Source organism: Trachemys scripta, chromosome 3, assembly GCF_013100865.1.
Source record: "Trachemys scripta elegans isolate TJP31775 chromosome 3, CAS_Tse_1.0, whole genome shotgun sequence".
Classification (NCBI taxonomy): Eukaryota; Metazoa; Chordata; order Testudines; family Emydidae; genus Trachemys; species Trachemys scripta.
Genome location: NC_048300.1, coordinates 59,635,072 through 59,651,413, shown reverse-complemented (window position 1 = coordinate 59,651,413; position 16,342 = coordinate 59,635,072). Strand labels below are relative to the sequence as shown.

General features: G+C 51.5%; 1 long non-coding RNA gene across 1 annotated transcript in view; it reads left to right on the top strand.

Moving 5' to 3' along the window:
• Positions 1-15,601, top strand: part of LOC117874569 — a 33,143-nt gene extending 17,542 nt beyond the window's left edge. Inside the window, exons 2-5 of the long non-coding RNA XR_004645027.1 lie at positions 9,134-9,293; positions 11,005-11,114; positions 14,012-14,143; positions 15,474-15,601. This is a non-coding gene — a long non-coding RNA (uncharacterized LOC117874569). The remainder of the gene's footprint in view (positions 1-9,133; positions 9,294-11,004; positions 11,115-14,011; positions 14,144-15,473) is intronic.
• The last annotated feature ends 741 nt before the right edge of the window (positions 15,602-16,342 follow it).

Sequence of the window (16,342 nt, the reverse complement as noted above, 5' to 3'; positions counted from 1 at the left end):
TGAGCCTGCTTCCCCCCCCCCCACCTCCCCCGCTTTCCTTCCCCCGTGAAGAGGAGGGGGAGGAGAAGGAGGGGTTGCAACTAATGGTGACTCGCCACGGGATCAATAGAAGGGAAGCAAATTAACTCGGCTCTCGTGGGAGGGGATCTGTCAATATGAGGAGCTGTGATGCCTGATCAGATGGCTATGCCACTTCATAAATACCAGCATATAATGACTACCCAAGGGATTGTGTGGAAGGGACAGTCCTGCCTGTCTGGGACGCTGTCTTCAGTCACCTAATCCTCCCATTAGCATAGACACAGCCTTGATTCTTCCTTAATGAGGAGCTCTCCGGTTCCCTCTTACTTTGTGAGGCTTCAGACTAGGGCATGGAAATGTCATTGCAAGGAAGGGCCCTTGGATCCCAAGTGCCCATAGAACTGTTGTTTGGGCTTTGCTGGAGTGGGGAACACTTTCTTCAGCCTGCAGCAGCTCTGGTTACCTGGCATGGGATTGCTGGGATTCCCTGCTGGAGCAGGTGCTTCTCCTTAAGTCAGTCCTTCAAGGTGATGGTGCTTGACCTCCTTGTATGGTCGGGGTGAGCGCAGTACAGCTGTAAGCCAAGGGCAGCCCACAGAGTTCTACAGTGCAGCCTCCGGCTGTCCCAATCTTTACTGCAGAGGGGCTGACACATAGACATTACAGCCCAGTGTTAGGATGGAGCACTGCACACTGGGGTCCATAATCGCCACTGGCTGCATCTCCAGATTGAAAGGTGGGGCTGCTGTCAGTCTGTTGTAGGCATGTTTAGTGCAGCTCTTGTCTGCTGGACAAGCAGCCGATGCTGTATGCCATGTAGTTGTAGCCGTGTGGGTCCCTACCTCACCCACCATCTCTCTCTACAGTGCCAATGTGGCTGTCAGCTGGTTACTTTGGGTTCACTTGCTATACACAGAGGTTGCCACCAGGGGACAGCTTAAACAGGGGAAGGTGGTGCAATAGCAAGACCTCTTGAGAGACAGTCAGCAGCAGCTTCTTGCTGCCTGGAGATGGTGGTGGGAGCTGTGTGTCCATCCTTGAGCTGGTTCTGTGCTGCTATGGAGGGGGTCACCTGCTTCCACACTGAGCCTCTCCTCTCCCCCAGCAGGGAGAGGTGTCATTCTCACAAAGACGGGGGAAGCCCGAGGTGGTGCAGCCTGTGTGCTACTACAAGGTGTCAGGCTCACAGTCTGTCTGTGTACATGTCTTGGGGCTCCATTTTGCATGGGATCAGTCAGACTTTCCAGCACTCGTACGGTCTCTTCCCGGCCAGGCTGGGGTCTTACAGGAGCAGCTTCCCTCTCTGTTTTGTTGCTTCCCATCCCGTCAGAACCAGAAAATGCAGGGGAAACAATGAGAATTAAAACAATGAAAAGAGAGGTGGTTTTTTTCCTCAGCCTTCTGAAACTGTTGCGGCTGGGCTGTGAGCTGGGGGAAGGGAGCGATGGCTTAGGTCAGGGGTTCTTTAATCCTGACCCCTGTGCAGCTCTCTGTCTGGAGGGAGGAGCGATGGCTCCTGTCAGGGAGGGAGCTGGAGAAGCTGAATCCTTTCTCTGCCAGTGGCTGAGCCAGGCACAATGGGCTGGTTTGGCAATCTTGGATTTTCTCAGCACCCCCGGAGATTGAACGGCACTTGGTGCCCCTCTGCTGACACTGGGCACCAGAGCCTGGAAGAGGACCTTTCCTCCAGTCAATCAGCCCACACGGTAATCTTGCAGACATGGTTCTGGCGAGAGCTCTAGGTACCAGAGCAGGGGAAATAGCGTTCAATCAGAAGCTATTTGCACCAAGGCCTGGCTTGACAAAGCCCTGGCTGGGATGATTTGGTTGGGGTTGGTCCTGCTTTTTGAGCAGGGGGTTGGACTCGATGACCTCCTGAGGTCTCCTCCAACCCTAATCTCCTATGATTCTATGATTCTATGTCTGTGCTGCAAGGCCGCCTGAGCATTCTGCACCTGCAGGGCTTGCTGAACTGTCCCGAGTGGAAATCAGTGCCCCGCTTTGCCCAAACCGGGTGTTTTCCAGCCTACCTAGCTCGACCTGCACATCGTGAACCAGGGTCAAAGCACACTCGGGCATCGGGCCTTAGTGTGCTGCCTGTGTTGTATTCTGGATGCAGTGTAGTTGTAGCTGTGTCGGTCCCAGGATATCAGCGAGACAAGGTGGGTGAGGTAATATCTTTTACTGGACCAACTTCTGCTGGTGAGAGAGACAAGCTTTTGAGCACCCAGAGCTCTTCTTCAGGTCTGTGTGCCTCGAAAGTTGTCTCTCTCACCAACAGAAGTTGGCCGGTAAAATATATGACCTCACCCACCTTGTGTTGTATTCTGGCAGCCACAACTGGCTGATTAGTGGAGGGGAAGGTCAGCAGGGGAGAGAAGTGGTGGGTTAAGAAATGCAACTACTGAGCCCACGCCTCAAGGGCAAAGAGCCCAGTGGCTCCACCTCCTGGCATCAGTTTCTCTGTGCAGCCTGCCTGGGAGACTCCCGCACTCCTGGAGCCCATCCCTGGAGCATCTGCTCCTCCACCAGAAGAGTCCCACATTCCAGGATTCGCAGTTGAGCCTGTGTTTCCCCATGGGGAGAAGCAAGGAGACCTCCACATTCCTGGACCCGGGAGAGTGAAAGATGGTCAGGTTCAACAAACTGGGGAGAGCATCTAAGTCCTCTCTGGAAGCTGGACGTCTCTAGGGCTAGGGCCTGAGAGTGTGTGTGCATCAGAAGAGGGAATGTGCATGAGTGTGAGCAGGTGTGAATATTGCACAACCAGCCTCCTGCTACCCACAGGAGGAGAGGGAGACCCTCAGCTGCCTTTCTGACCAGCAGCCAGGTCAGATTCCTGCTGTGGGCTATTCAAAGAGGCTGAGCTAATCTCCAAGAGGCAGGCTGGCAGTGTCTGGGCCAGGAGAAGTTCTCATGGTATGGGAAGTCCTGGGGGCAATGGCTTGTTTGGTGCAGATCCAGGAATGAGTTCAAATCAAATTTAATTTGGCAACAAACAACAGTTCTGCCACTGGCTGCCCGCCCAAATAATCAGTGGAAATAGACTGACCCTGGGCGTCCTTGTTGGGCCCTGGCTGGGCCTGATAGAGCAAATTAACATGCAGACGGAGAAAAGGAAAGGCCAGGGGTTCTGTTCTCTCACTGTGGAATGAAGCTTCCTTGGACAAACCCTCCGTTGGCAGGGCAGTTTTCTTGGGTTTATGTTGAGTGGCTGAGAGAGTGAGCAGGTGTGGTTGTGCATGAGAAACATGGATGTGTGTACAGGCAGGGCTGCGTGTGTGGATGGGGATGAGCATAGATGCCCATGTTTGGGTGTGGGTGTGGGTGTCTGTGTGAAGGGTGGGTGCAGGAGTGCTGGAAGTAGGGATACTGGGAGTGCTGCAGTACCCCTGACTTGAAGTGGTTTCCATTCTATACAGGGATTACAGTTTGGTTCATTGGCTCTCAGCACCCCCACTATACAAATTGTTCCAATGCCACTGGGTGTGTGTGGATGCTTGTGTCTACACCACAAAATTCTGTCAATCTAACTTACATCGGCATACAGCAGCACAGTTATTAAATCGCTTCTGTGCACGCACGCTTAGCTCCTTGTGTTGGTGGTGCCTGTCCCCCCAGCAGCGCTTGTATCGATTGTATTGTCAGGGGTGGGCATTGTGGGATGGCTCCTGGAGGCCAGTAACAGTCGACATGAGCAACGCAGTGTCTACACTGACACACCGTCAACTACATCGACCGTGACTCTACGCCGCTTGGGGAGGTGAGGTTACTAAAGCAGCATAGAGAGGCATTTACATCCGGGGGGAACCAAATTGAAGTGAAGGCAATTCCACAGCTAGGTCGATGCAAGGCAGCTAACATCAACCTAACTGCATAGTGTAAACCAGGCCTCAGCCATGAGGCAAGGAGAGAAAGGTGGCGCGGGGGAGAATGGGAACACCTCTCTGTATGGCTGCCGCTGAGCTCACCCCGGGGAGGAGGCAGGTGGAGGGAACCAGAGCCAATGAAAAGGAGGCTTGAAACAGACTCACCTGAGTGAGCAAGTCTCATTTCAGGCCCCTGATTCTGCACTTGGTAAGAGTCAGCCTTAGCTCTGCACCGTGGTAAGGGATCTTGGAGTGGGACAGTGGTGCTGGGAGCTGTCAGTCATTCACACACGCATACTGCTCCCACACACATGCCTCCTACTCCCTCATACACTGAGAGCGCACAAGCATCCGTTTCAAGCCTCTTTTTCATTGGCTCTGGTTCCCGCAGCCTGCCTCCTCCCCGGGGTGAGCTCAGCGGCAGCCATACAGAGAGGTGTTCCCATTCTCCCCCCCCCAGCTGCAGCCCCCAGGCAGCATTGCCAGAAATGAAGGTGCCTTTCTCTCCTTGCCTCGTGGCTGAGGCCTGGTTTATACTATGCAGTTAGGTTGATGTTAGCTGCCTTGCATCGACCTAGCTGTGGAAGTGTCTTCACTTTAGTTTGGCTCCCACCGATGTAAGTGCCTCTCTACGCTGATTTAGTAACCCCACCTCCCCGAGCGGCGTAGAGTCACGGTCGATGTAGTTAAGTTGACAGAGTGTCAGTGTAGACACTCAGTTGCTCACGTTGACTGTTACTGGCCTCCAGGAGCTGTCCCACAATGCCCCACCCTGACAATACAATCGATACAAGCGCTGCTGGGGGGACAGGCACCACCAACACAAGGAGCCAAGTGTGCGCACACAGAAGCGATTTAATAACTGCAGTGCTGTATGCCGACGTAAGTTAGGTTGACAGAATTTTGTGGTGTAGACCTGGCCTGAGGCTGCTAACTGGGAGCCTTTGATGATTTTTGAAGTGCTCCAGCAGCATGGCACTGGTGAGCTGGCCATTGGGATCACAAACTGATTCACTTGGTACAGACTAATGAGCTGAAAATAATCCCTGCAACCCTTCCTTCACTTTGGCTGTGTCTATACTACACAACTTTTAGCGACACGGCTCGGTCGACACAGTCGTGTTGCTAAAAGTCGGGCAGTGTAGCTGCTGTTTGCTGACAAAATACTTCCACTCCAAGGAGCAGTGTTTGCGTTGTTGACAGGAGAGCGCTCCTGCTGACAACGCACTATTCACACTGACACTTGCCGTGGCAAAACTTTTGTCTTTCAGGGCGTGTGTGCGTGGGGTTTAGCACCTCTGAATGACAAAAGTTTTGTTGCTCAATTGCCACTGTAGACATAGCCTTTGTCTCGCCTTTCCATCAGCCCTTCCCCTTCTTGCTCTTCTCTGGCTGCCTGTTTCTCTACCCCCTTCCTTTCTTCTTGTCTGTCTGTCTCCCCCACCCTCCGCCCATCTCTCCTTCTGTCTCTCTCTCTCTGTCTCCCCCTTGTCTTTAATCTTAGCTCTTAGCCGTGGCTTTAAAGCAGCTTGCTGAGGGGAACTTGCCAAAGGAACCATTTAGTTAGAAGCAAAGCAGGGGCCTGTGATGTTGAAAACAAAGGGAGCTGCAGCGGTGAGTGAAGAGCAGATCTATATTAAGTAGCTCTTTATCGTGGCACAGTACGTCCCCCCCCCCCCAGTGCCCATCAATCAGCCACGCTGAGACAGTCATTTGTGAAATAAGTTCAAGCAGCTCCATTTACATTCCTAATGAAGACAGCAACTCACAGAGCCCCAGCTGTGCCCCCCTGCATTCCCTTCACCCCCTTTTGGAACAGCTGTGCTGAAAAAGACAAAGAGCACAAGCATGGCTGGAGAAGGGCTCTTGTTTGGGGGGCATGATGATGAAGCCGTAGTGGCAGATGAAGGTGACTTCAGTGGCTGTGGAATCGGAGGCTTCAGGCTGTTAGGAAATGAGCTAGAATACTTTCACAGGAAGAAGGTTTACTTGTAGTGACAGCAGGGGCTGGGAACCAGGACTCCTGGGTTCTCACCTTGTCTCTGTGAAGGACTGTGTGGTCTCTTGTTGGACAGAGAACAAGGCTGGGAAACAGGACTCTATCCTAACTCTGTCAGTGACTCATTGTGTGGCTCTGAGCATGTAGCTGCTCTGTGACTCAACTTCCTTATCGGTAGTATGCTAATAGCAGCACTTATCTGCCTCACAGCAGAGAGGAAGGATGGTCCAGTGGTTAAGGTTCTTAGTACTGCGGCTAGGGCAGCGGTTCTCGAACTGTAGGTCGGGACCCCAAGAAGGTGGGTCGCAACCCTGTTTTAATGAGGTCACCAGGGCTGGCATTAGACTTGCTGGGGCCCAGGACTGAAGGCTAAGCCCCTCCACCTGGGACTCAGGCTTCGGCTTCAGCCCTGTATGACGGGGCTCAGGCTACAGGCCCCGCACCTGGGGCTGTAGCCTTTGGGCTTTGACTTTGGTCCCCCAGCCTGGGGCTGTGGGGCTCGGGCTTTGGCCCCCCTGCCTGGCTTGAGTTTGGGCTTTGCCCCCCCCCCACCCTCCCACTGGGGGTGGCGGGTGGTGGGTGGGCTCAGGCTTTGGCCTCCCCTCTTGGGGTCACGTAGTAATTTTTGTTGTCAGAAGGGGATCATGGTTCAATGAAGTTTGAGAACCCCTGGGCTAGGGTGTTAACCTGGGCCATGGGAGACCTGGCATAGATTTCTGCCCCAATTCTTAGAGGTATTTAGGTGCCTAACTTTCATCAAGTTCAAGTATCATTAAGGATCTGGGCCTTAGCTTTTCTGTGCTTCAGTTCCCCATCTCTTAGGTGGGGATAATGGCACTTCCCTACTTCACCGGGCTGTTGTGAGGAGAAATCCATTAAAGACTGCGAAGTGCTCAGGTGCTATGGTGACTGGGGTCATAGAAATAAGTACTTAAGATAGACAGAAAAGCAGTGCTGTGTGAAGCTTGATTTGTTAAAGTGCTTTGAGATCATCAGATGTCATGTTTGCTATAAATGCAAAACAATTATTATTTCACAAAAGTTATTCAATATGCCTCCATTATATTTCATATGCATCAGGGGGTGCATTCCTGTTGCCAAGCATGTGTGTATAATTTCCACAGAGGTGCTTCTTTGATGTGTTTATTCAGTGTAAATAAGTACATTTTTTTGAAATTAATGTGTTCTACTAATCGAGTTTATTGTAAATTTAATACAGTTCTAGGCAAACATGCCGTCCAAAATGGGCATTTTTTGTTCACTTCTATGGAGATCATTGAAATTTACAGGACAAATCTGAAATCTTGGTGCAGGTCCAGGGAAAATGGGCTGTCCAGCAACCTATTGGAAATACTCTCTTGGTTCCAACCATTCATCTATTCAGAATATCAAATTATTATAATAAGAGGGTCACCCACTGGTATTGTAAAGTTGAAATGTGCCTTCAAATAGGACTACAATTTTTCAATTGCTCATAATTTTCTCATACAAATTCTTGTGGGGCTTAAATTTTCCATGTTTGTTGTCTGCCTGGGGATCTTTTTTGGGAGGAGGTGAAGGGGAGTTTCAGTGAAATCTGTACAGCAGTGGGTTTCTCTTTAACGAAACTTTCCCCATATTGTATGTTCAAATTAGAAATTTTGCACAGGCACAACTCAACAATGGCCAGGCAGCTTTTGTTCAAATTTGGCTGGTTTTGTAGATCTCATTGAGACATCAGAGGCAAGAATAAGCTATGTCTGAAGGAACACAGTGAACTGTGTTCTAAGCATAGGAATTTCTTATCATGCATGGGCAGTAGAATTTTCTGTTAGGTTCCTTTGCTCCGACTATGTCTGAAGCCAAAGTGGGGGCGTATGTGTGCAACAGACCTGGCTGTGGGCCACCCAGGCCAGGTGTGAGGCACTTCAGTGAGGCGTTGTTGGGGGTTAGCTTATATTGCCAGTGCTGCACTTGTCCCATGGACAGACAGGACTTCACTTCCTACCCGTGTCAGTCCACGGCCTTTGTAATATCCCAAAGCTTTAAGGAGATACGTAAATATTAGCTACTATACCTTCATGCCATTAAATATGATTAGATTCCCAGAATCACACAGGGTCTTATCTAAGCCCGGATGAGTCAAGAGGGAGACGTAATTGTAACTCATATGTCCCAAATCATCCATTCTACCAAGCACTGCACGTTCAGCTCATGAACGAGAGTCACACCAATTAATATTACTACCATAACAATTAAGCCCCTCCCCAGTAAGCAGAAGGAGGGGCATAGTAATGCATCCATTCCCTAATTAACCGGCTGGATGGGGGTGAGCCCAAAACAAACGGAGACACCCATGTCAACTGACGCTGTGGAAAGGCAGGTACAAGGGATCAAACAGTTGGGGATGAAATTAAACAAACGGGAAAGATGGGCTTGCCAGCAAGATCTCCTGGGCTGTGGGGAGACAGGGGGTGTCTCCCAAGGGAAGGGGTAGATGCCCCATTGATTGGGATGGCTATAGCAGGTCCTTGGAGAACAGGCTGGAGGACCATTGCTCAATGGGTGGACAAGTAGGTCTTTTCTGATTCTACCTGCTGTGAGTCAAATCCTGCCCCCTGGACCCAGCCGGAGAAAGACATTTGTGTGTGGTTTCTCCATGGAGCTAGAGGGGAAGTGGCATCTCTGGGTTGGCTGCGGGGAATCTGCTGAGCCTCCCTATGGCTCCTACTGCAGTTTCTGTTCGGCCCAGTTAGTACCCCCTCCTGACACACTAGTTAACACCTAAAAATGGCCACTTTCCAATGGCTCATCAGCCCTCGTGAACTCGGTGAGCAAGGCGCTGCTTGAGTTTCATGCTGTCAGTTCAGAAGCTTGTTTCTCTTCACATCTGGATAGGAAAACTGCAGTGGAGACATGCCCCATGAGGCAGCTGCTGAGGCAGAGTGCACCTCTGCTGTCAGCCTGGAACCTGTCGGTTGCTGTGTGGTGTGTGTTTGGATGAGGAGAGTGGCTTGAGATGGGCTGAACTGGGAACCCGGGTAGGTTGTCATGGCTCAGACTTGTTTTCAGGAACGGTCTCCTGACAGAAAACCCCCTTCTGTCACTGTAAGCTGCGTCTAAACTACGGGGTTACAATGGCATAGCCCTGGCCCTGTAGCTATCCTGCTGCAGCATCCCTAGTGTAGACATGGCCTCAGAGGCGCACTGGTGGAGCCATAGGTTTTGCCTTTTTCTCTTGCTTTCTCTCCCTTGCTTGTCCCAGGCTCCTGCTTGGTGCTCTGGGGAGCTGAGCTCAGCCGCCCCTTGGAGAATAACACACGGCAGAAGGGGGTCTTCCTGGTGCTTCAACTGAGAAAAGACTCATTGAACAGCGATGGGACAGTAACTGAGCTGAACTGAAACATAACTGGGGAAAAATCCTGGTGAGCAGCTGGTTAACGTGTTTGAACAGAAGTTTTCTATGGGTTTATGTCAGGCCCAGTCTTGGGGTTTCTAATGCACTGACTACAGCGTACTTCTGAGTGTCTTATCCAGGGCTGGGATGCTTAATCTAGCAATCAGAGCCCCCTTGCTCCCCACCTATGGCTCCCTCTGGTGGCCAGGCCCCACATTCCTCCCCAAATACTCAGGGAAAGAGCAGCACAGTAAGGCCAGTGTGGTCTAGCGCAGGGGCTCTCAACCTTTTTCTTGCTGAGGCCCCCACCCCAACATGCTATAAAAATGCCAGGGCCCAGCAGGGGTGGGGACTCGGGGTTCCGGGTCGGGGGACCCTTGGGCATAGGCATCATTTTACTTCTATTTGGGGAGCAAGGGCTGGTGGGGCTCGAGCCAGCTGTGCACAGCGGGGTCCAGGGAGGGAGCCCCACCTCCACCCCCTGACTCACTCAGGAGGCCACCCAGCCTATCTGGGCTGTGGGGAGACGCAACCAAAATAATATAACTCAAAGGGGGGACTCAGTTAAAAAGTTTGAAAACTGCTCAGGGTGCAGGGAGGGGATAGCTAGGGGCTGGGGGCAGGCAGGGAAGTAGCTAGGGGCTGTGTGCAGGCAGGGGAGTAGCGGAGGGTGCAGGGAGGGGGTAGCTAGCGGCTCCAGGGTGCAGAGTGGAAGTAGCTAAGGCTCTGTGAAGTGAGGGGAGTAGCTCAGGGTGCAGGGGGTAACTAGGGGCTGTGTGCAGGCAGGGGAGTAGCTCAGGGTGCAGGCAGGGGGTAGCTAGGGGCTCCCAGTGGAACTTCCAGCTTCAGTGGAGGGGAGGGGGCACTGGGGCTCCTAGCTTCAGCCCCCCACTGCTCCTGGCTTGGGGAAGGAGGTTTGTTAGCTTCAGTCCCACGCCGCTCCCGGTTTGGGGCCGGGGGGGTGGGGGAGAAGGGCACCACCTTCAGCCTTGCGCTGCTCCCAGCTTCAGGGCAGGAGGGGGGCCTCTGGCTTCAGCCTCGCGCTGCGCCCAACTTCAGCGCTGGAGCTTGGGATACCCGTTTTCAGCCATGGGGCTCTGCAGCCTCCCTGAAAGGACTCGTGGATCCCCAGGGGGCCATGGATCCCCAGTTGAAAACTGCTGGTCTAGTGTATAGAGCACTGGACTGGGACTCAGGAGACCTACGCTCTGTTTCTTGATTGGTCCTGGGTCTGCTGGGTGAACGTAGGGAAGTGACTTTGCCTCCCTGTGCCTCAGTTTCTCCACCTGTAAAATGGGGGTAATGATACTAATCTCCTTTATAAAGTGCTTTGAGAGCTACTGATTTAAAGCGCTATAGAAGAGCTAGGTATTTTTATTATGAAATCGAGGCTCTTCAGCAGCCCATCCAGACTATAGCCGCCCCTGTGCCTGGGGCTGCCAGCAGCTGGGGTCCCACAGACTGAGCTGGCCACACCAGCTGAGGATGATTTCAGGGGCGTTATGTTATCTCCCTGCTTTCTGCTTTGCTGCTCTGCTCTGAAGACGCTTTCTGTCACGTATGCAGAATGTTCAATAGTTACCCCCCGGAACATGGAGAGACCGGGAGGAATATTGAAATGTCCATCAGCCCCCTGGGAATTGGTATTGACCAGCTATGGAGAGAGCTTGTAATAAGGAGCACTTTGCTCGGAGAGAACAGTAATAGGTTTCCTTTCTGTCCCCTCCCCCCGCCTGCAGATTGTGTTTGCTCAAGAAATGATTTGCTCAGGAAAGGAGCCAGGAGCGAGTTTGAATGGTGATGGGGGTTCCTCGGCTGGACACTCTTCAGAACAGCCATATTCTTCCCGGTAAATATTGACAGTCCTCTCTGGATCACCCTTGGCTGGAACCCCAGGGGATGAGCACTAAACAACAGAATCAGACGCTTACTTCACAGTCATTAATGGAGGGCTATCTACGTACCCTGAAAACATCCCAGCCCCACCCCCTCCCCTACACCCCCCGACCCTAATATGACTAGATCCACCTCTGCACAACTCCCCCACACCTTTATCAAATTGTGGATTCAGTATATGCCCCTCTTAGCTTGCAATTACCCCCACCTCTTCCATACTCCTGTCTCCTTCACCTGCAAATGCCCCATCCTCACTGCACCCCAGCCCTTGCCCTGCAGTGTAAGGCTGGCAAGAGGGTGTGCATGGATTCAGTGATCTTGCAGGGAAGATTAGCCCGTCATCCTATGGCCTGTTTGCCAAGGCCTGTCTGTTTTCATGGCTTACGCTGTCCCTGGCCCCTGGAGATGCACCGTGCATAGAAACCCCTTCCCACGGCGGCAGAGCATCAGGTTGATGTTGTTTTCCCAGGCAAAATATTGGTGCTAACAGGAGTGTAATCTGGCTAAATCGGGTGCTCAGCAACGGAATGCTTATCTTGTGCCTGCTGTGAATTCTCCCATCAGGCTCTGACCTGTTCCAGCTCGACTGGCTTCAGTTTTCAGCACATAGAATATAGACTCATAGAATCATAGAATATCAGGGTTGGAAGGGACCTTAGGAGGTCATCTAGTCCAACCCCCTGCTCAAAGCAGAACCAACCCCAACTAATCATCCCAGCCAGGGCTTTGTCAAGCCTAACCTTAAAAACCTCGGAGGAAGGAGATTCCACTGTCTCCCTAGGTAACCCATTCCAGTGCTTCACCACCCTCCTAGTGAAAAAGTTTTTCCTAATATCCAACCTAGACCTCCCCCACTGGAACTTGAGACCATTACTCCTTGTTCTGTCATCAGGTACCACTGAGAACAGTCTAGATCCACCCTCTTTGGAACCCCCTTTCAGGTAATTGAAAGCAGCTATCAAATCCCCCCTCATTCTTCTCTTCTGCAGACTAAACAATCCCAGTTCCCTCAGCCTCTCCTCATAAGTTATGTGCTCCAGGCCCTTAATCATTTTTGTTGCCCTCCGCTGGACTCTTTCCAATTTTTCCACATCTTTCTTGTAGTGTGGGGCCCAAAACTGGACACAGTACTCCAGATGAGGCCTCACCAATGTCGAATAGAGGGGAATGATCACGTCCCTTGATGTGCCAGCAATGCCCCTACTTATACAGGCCAAAATGCCGTTAGCCTTCTTGGCAACAAGGGCACCCTGTCGACTCATATCCAGCTTCTCGTCTACTGTAACCTCTAGGTCCTTTTCTGAAGAACTGCTGCCTAGCCATTCAGTCCCTAGTCTGTAGCAGTGCATGGGATTCTTCCGTCCTAAGTGCAGGACTCTGCACTTGTCCTTGTTGAACCTCATCAGATTTCTTTTGGCCCAATCCTCTAATTTGTCTAGGTCCCTCTGTATCCGATCCCTACCCTCTAGTGTATCTACCACGCCTCCTAGTTTAGTGTCATCTGCAAACTTGCTGAGGGTGCAGTCCATGCCATCCTCCAGATCATTAATGAAGATATTAAACAAAACCGGCCCCAGCACCGACCCTTGGGGCACCCGCTTGATACCAGCTGCCAACTAGACATGGAGCCATTGATCACTACCCGTTGAGCCCGATGATCTAGCCAGCTTTCTATCCACCTTATAGTCCATTCATCCAGCCCATACTTCTTTAACTTGCCAGCAAGAGTACTGTGGGAGACCGTATCAAAAGCTTTGCTAAAGTCAAGGAATAACACATCCACTGCTTTCCCCTCATCCACAGAGCCAGTTATATCGTCATAGAAGGCAATTAGGTTAGTCTGGCATGACTTGCCTTTGGTGAATCCATGCTGACTGTTCCTGATCACTTTCCTCTCCTCTAAGTGCTTCAGAATTGATTCCTTGAGGACCTGCTCCATGATTTTTCCAGGGACTGAGGTGAGGCTGACTGGCCTGTAGTTCCCCGGATCCTCCTTCTTCCCTTTTTTAAAGATGGGCACTACATTAGTCATCCGGGACCTCCCCCGATCACCATGAGTTTTCAAAGATAATGGCCAATGGCTCTGTAATCACATCCGCCAACTCCTTTAGCACCCTCGGATGCAGAGCATCCGGCTCCATGGACTTGTGCTTGTCCAGCTTTTCTAAATAGTCCTGAACCACATCTGTCTCCACAGAAGGCTGGTCACCTTCTCCCCATACTGTGCTGCCCAGTGCAGTAGTCTGGGAGCTGACCTTGTTCGTGAAGACAGAGGCAAAAAAGCATTGAGTACATTAGCTTTTTCCACATCCTCTGTCACTAGGTTGCCTCCCCCATTCTGTAAGGGGCCCACACTTTCCTTGACCTTCTTCTTGTTGCTAACGTACCTAAAGAAACCCTTCTTGTTACTCTTAACATCTCTTGCTAGCTGCAACTCCAAGTGTGATTTGGCCTTCCTGATTTCACTCCTGCATGCCTGAGCAATATTTTTATACTCCTCCCTGGTCATTTGTCCAATCTTCCACTTCTTGTAAGCGTCTTTTTTGTGTTTAAGACAAAAGACATGACCCAGAATTCCCAGGAGCCTCCTTTGCACCGCGCCGTGGTTTATTCAGAAGCTGTGGAGATGCCCCTGTCCTGGGATTTCCAGCCAGGATTAGATAATTGCCTGGTTTTCACTGTTCCATCCATTCAATTCATTATCTTGCCTACATTAACCTTTCCTTTCCATTGCTTCGCTCGTGCGCCCTGTGTTCCTTCATTTCCATTTTCTTTCTCCCCTGTTATCTGGGGAGGCATCAGGTCCGTGCAGCTTTCACTTCACTGCCATTTAGTCTCTTGTCATAACAGAGCTTTCTCTGTCTGCTTTGCTCCTCCCCGACGCCGGCCATGGAAACCATATCTGATTATTCCACGCACACAGCGATTGCCTCGAGACTGACCGCCGAGGAGCTGAAACGGCGAAGGCATTGGAAGCAGCCAGTAAGATAGTTCTTGGGTGTAGGTGCGATATGAATCGGGTTGTCCTTGCCTTTGTTACAGCCTTGTAGCATTTAGAGCTGGGCCAATTCCTTAACTTGCTGTGTTTGAGTGTCCACTTGGGACATAACGAGTTTGCCCTGGCAGATGGAGGGTTAACACCTTTGAGGCATTTGCTTCATCAGACTGTCATGTGCTGGTTGACCCAGGAGTGCCTGGCTTACCTGACCCCTGGTGCAGATGGCAAGAGGAGGGAGGGGCAAGGTGAAGTAACAGAGCAAGGAGAGGCATGAGCTCAGGAAGTGCCCCCCTAGAGCATGAGGTGGAGGTGTCTAGGGTCAAATTGGCCCAGGTTTATGATCAGTGATAGAACATGAACCTCTTTACCCCACGTGGAGCTCTCACCTGGGTACAGGTCATCCTGACCGGAGCTGAGGAAGTCACCTTGTCCCACCTAATGCTGCACCAGATGCAGTCCTGGCAACTCACCAGAACCTGTAAGGAGGGGGAGAGATGAGCTCCCGAAAACTTCAGGGTGGGGAGCTCAGCCCCTCTAAATACCAGCAGCATCCACCGGGGTAATGAATTCTGCTCTTGGGATTAAGGGTGATTCTTCCTGCTCCCCCACCAGATAATCCCACATGGGCCCCCCTCTGGAGCATGCTGATGAATTTGTCAGGAGGGGGTGATGGGATTAGATTTCATCTGGCACCACCTGGATGAAATGCTGCGAAAGCTGCCAGTATCTAGCAAATTGGAAGTGCCTCCCTACTGTGTTCAATCTGTTGATTAAAGCAGCAGCCGAACTTATTGTCACTTTGAACATAGCCATGCCCGGGTTCCCAAGGCTGGCGCCGAGGCCGCTGTTCGCTTGGCTGATTGACATGAGCTGAGTGTATCCTAATGGGTTTTTCTTAAGGATCTGAGCCCATTTAGAAAAGGCTGGTCTCTAGCTGTGTGTTCAGTGGGGCTTCATGTGGAGAAAAACGCTACCTTGGCAATGAGCATTTGGCCATGAGTTACCAAATCCCTCACACAAATGAGCTGAACCAAACCAAAACCGCGTGTGTTTAGCAGCACAGCTCTGAAGCTCTGCCGTTTGTTTCGCTTCACTTTGTACCAGAAGGACCCCTAGCTAGCTAGTCCCAACGGAGCCCTGACTTTTGCCACTGTGCCGACTGGGGCTGCCTGCTGAGCCACATTCCTTTACTATCCAGCGGGGCAGAGATGGGGGGGCTCCAGTTAAGTGCCTATTTGGGTGGGGCCTTCTCGCTGTTCCATGTTGCTTCCGTACATGATGGGCCAGGTTTTGTGATTATTTGTTCTGTGTTAGTGCCCAGGGGCTCCAGGTCGGGCTCAAGGCCCCACTGTTCAGGGCACTGTACAAACAAGTATAATAAAGACAGTCCCTGCCCCAGAAGGCTCCCGACCTAGGACTATGACAATACAGAACAGGGGAATAAACAGGTAAGCTGGGGAGGGCTGGGGGGACATGGGGGGGGGGGGTTCTTTGCTGATTCAATTTATTCCAGTTATTTATTGACATGCTCTGATTCCATCACATGCCATGCCTGACTCTTTGTCTGCCACTTGTTGAGTTGGGAAGCCCCAGCCTGGTCAGCCAGGTCCTTGGAGAGCTCATCACTGCAGAGCTGCAGCTCTAGAGGTAGGATGAAGTGAGATTTTGTGTAGGTGGTAAATGCCACTAATGTGAGACCCAAATGAGAGTACTGAGTCACTGGAACCCATCCCTAATTACTGTCCAGCTTGCCTGCCAGAACAATGTTTTGAGGTGGCATCTAAAGATACCCAAACCTTGTCCAGTTCTTGATCAACCTTGAGCTCTCCACTAACTCCAGGAGGCATGTGTAATACAGGCCCAGGTGGCATGTTGACCATGTGTCCCTCAGGTAGCTGGCCCAACAAGAAGAGAGAGAGACCTTGCTTCATGGGCGAAGGGGGTGGAAGAGGAAGAACAGCACTACCAGGCATGTGTCAGGGGAGGCTGAAGAGGAGGAAGGACCAGTGAAGATCATCCTCTGGGGGAGGCTGAGGAGGGAGTGATGGAGATCAGCCATGCATTGGGGAAACAATTTATAGGCTCAAGCTGTGAAGAGAAAACTAAATACTGGAACTTGAGTGACATTTTGGGAAGGGCCATGGGCCAAAATGCCAATTTCCTGTCCTGTTGGATAACGTCTG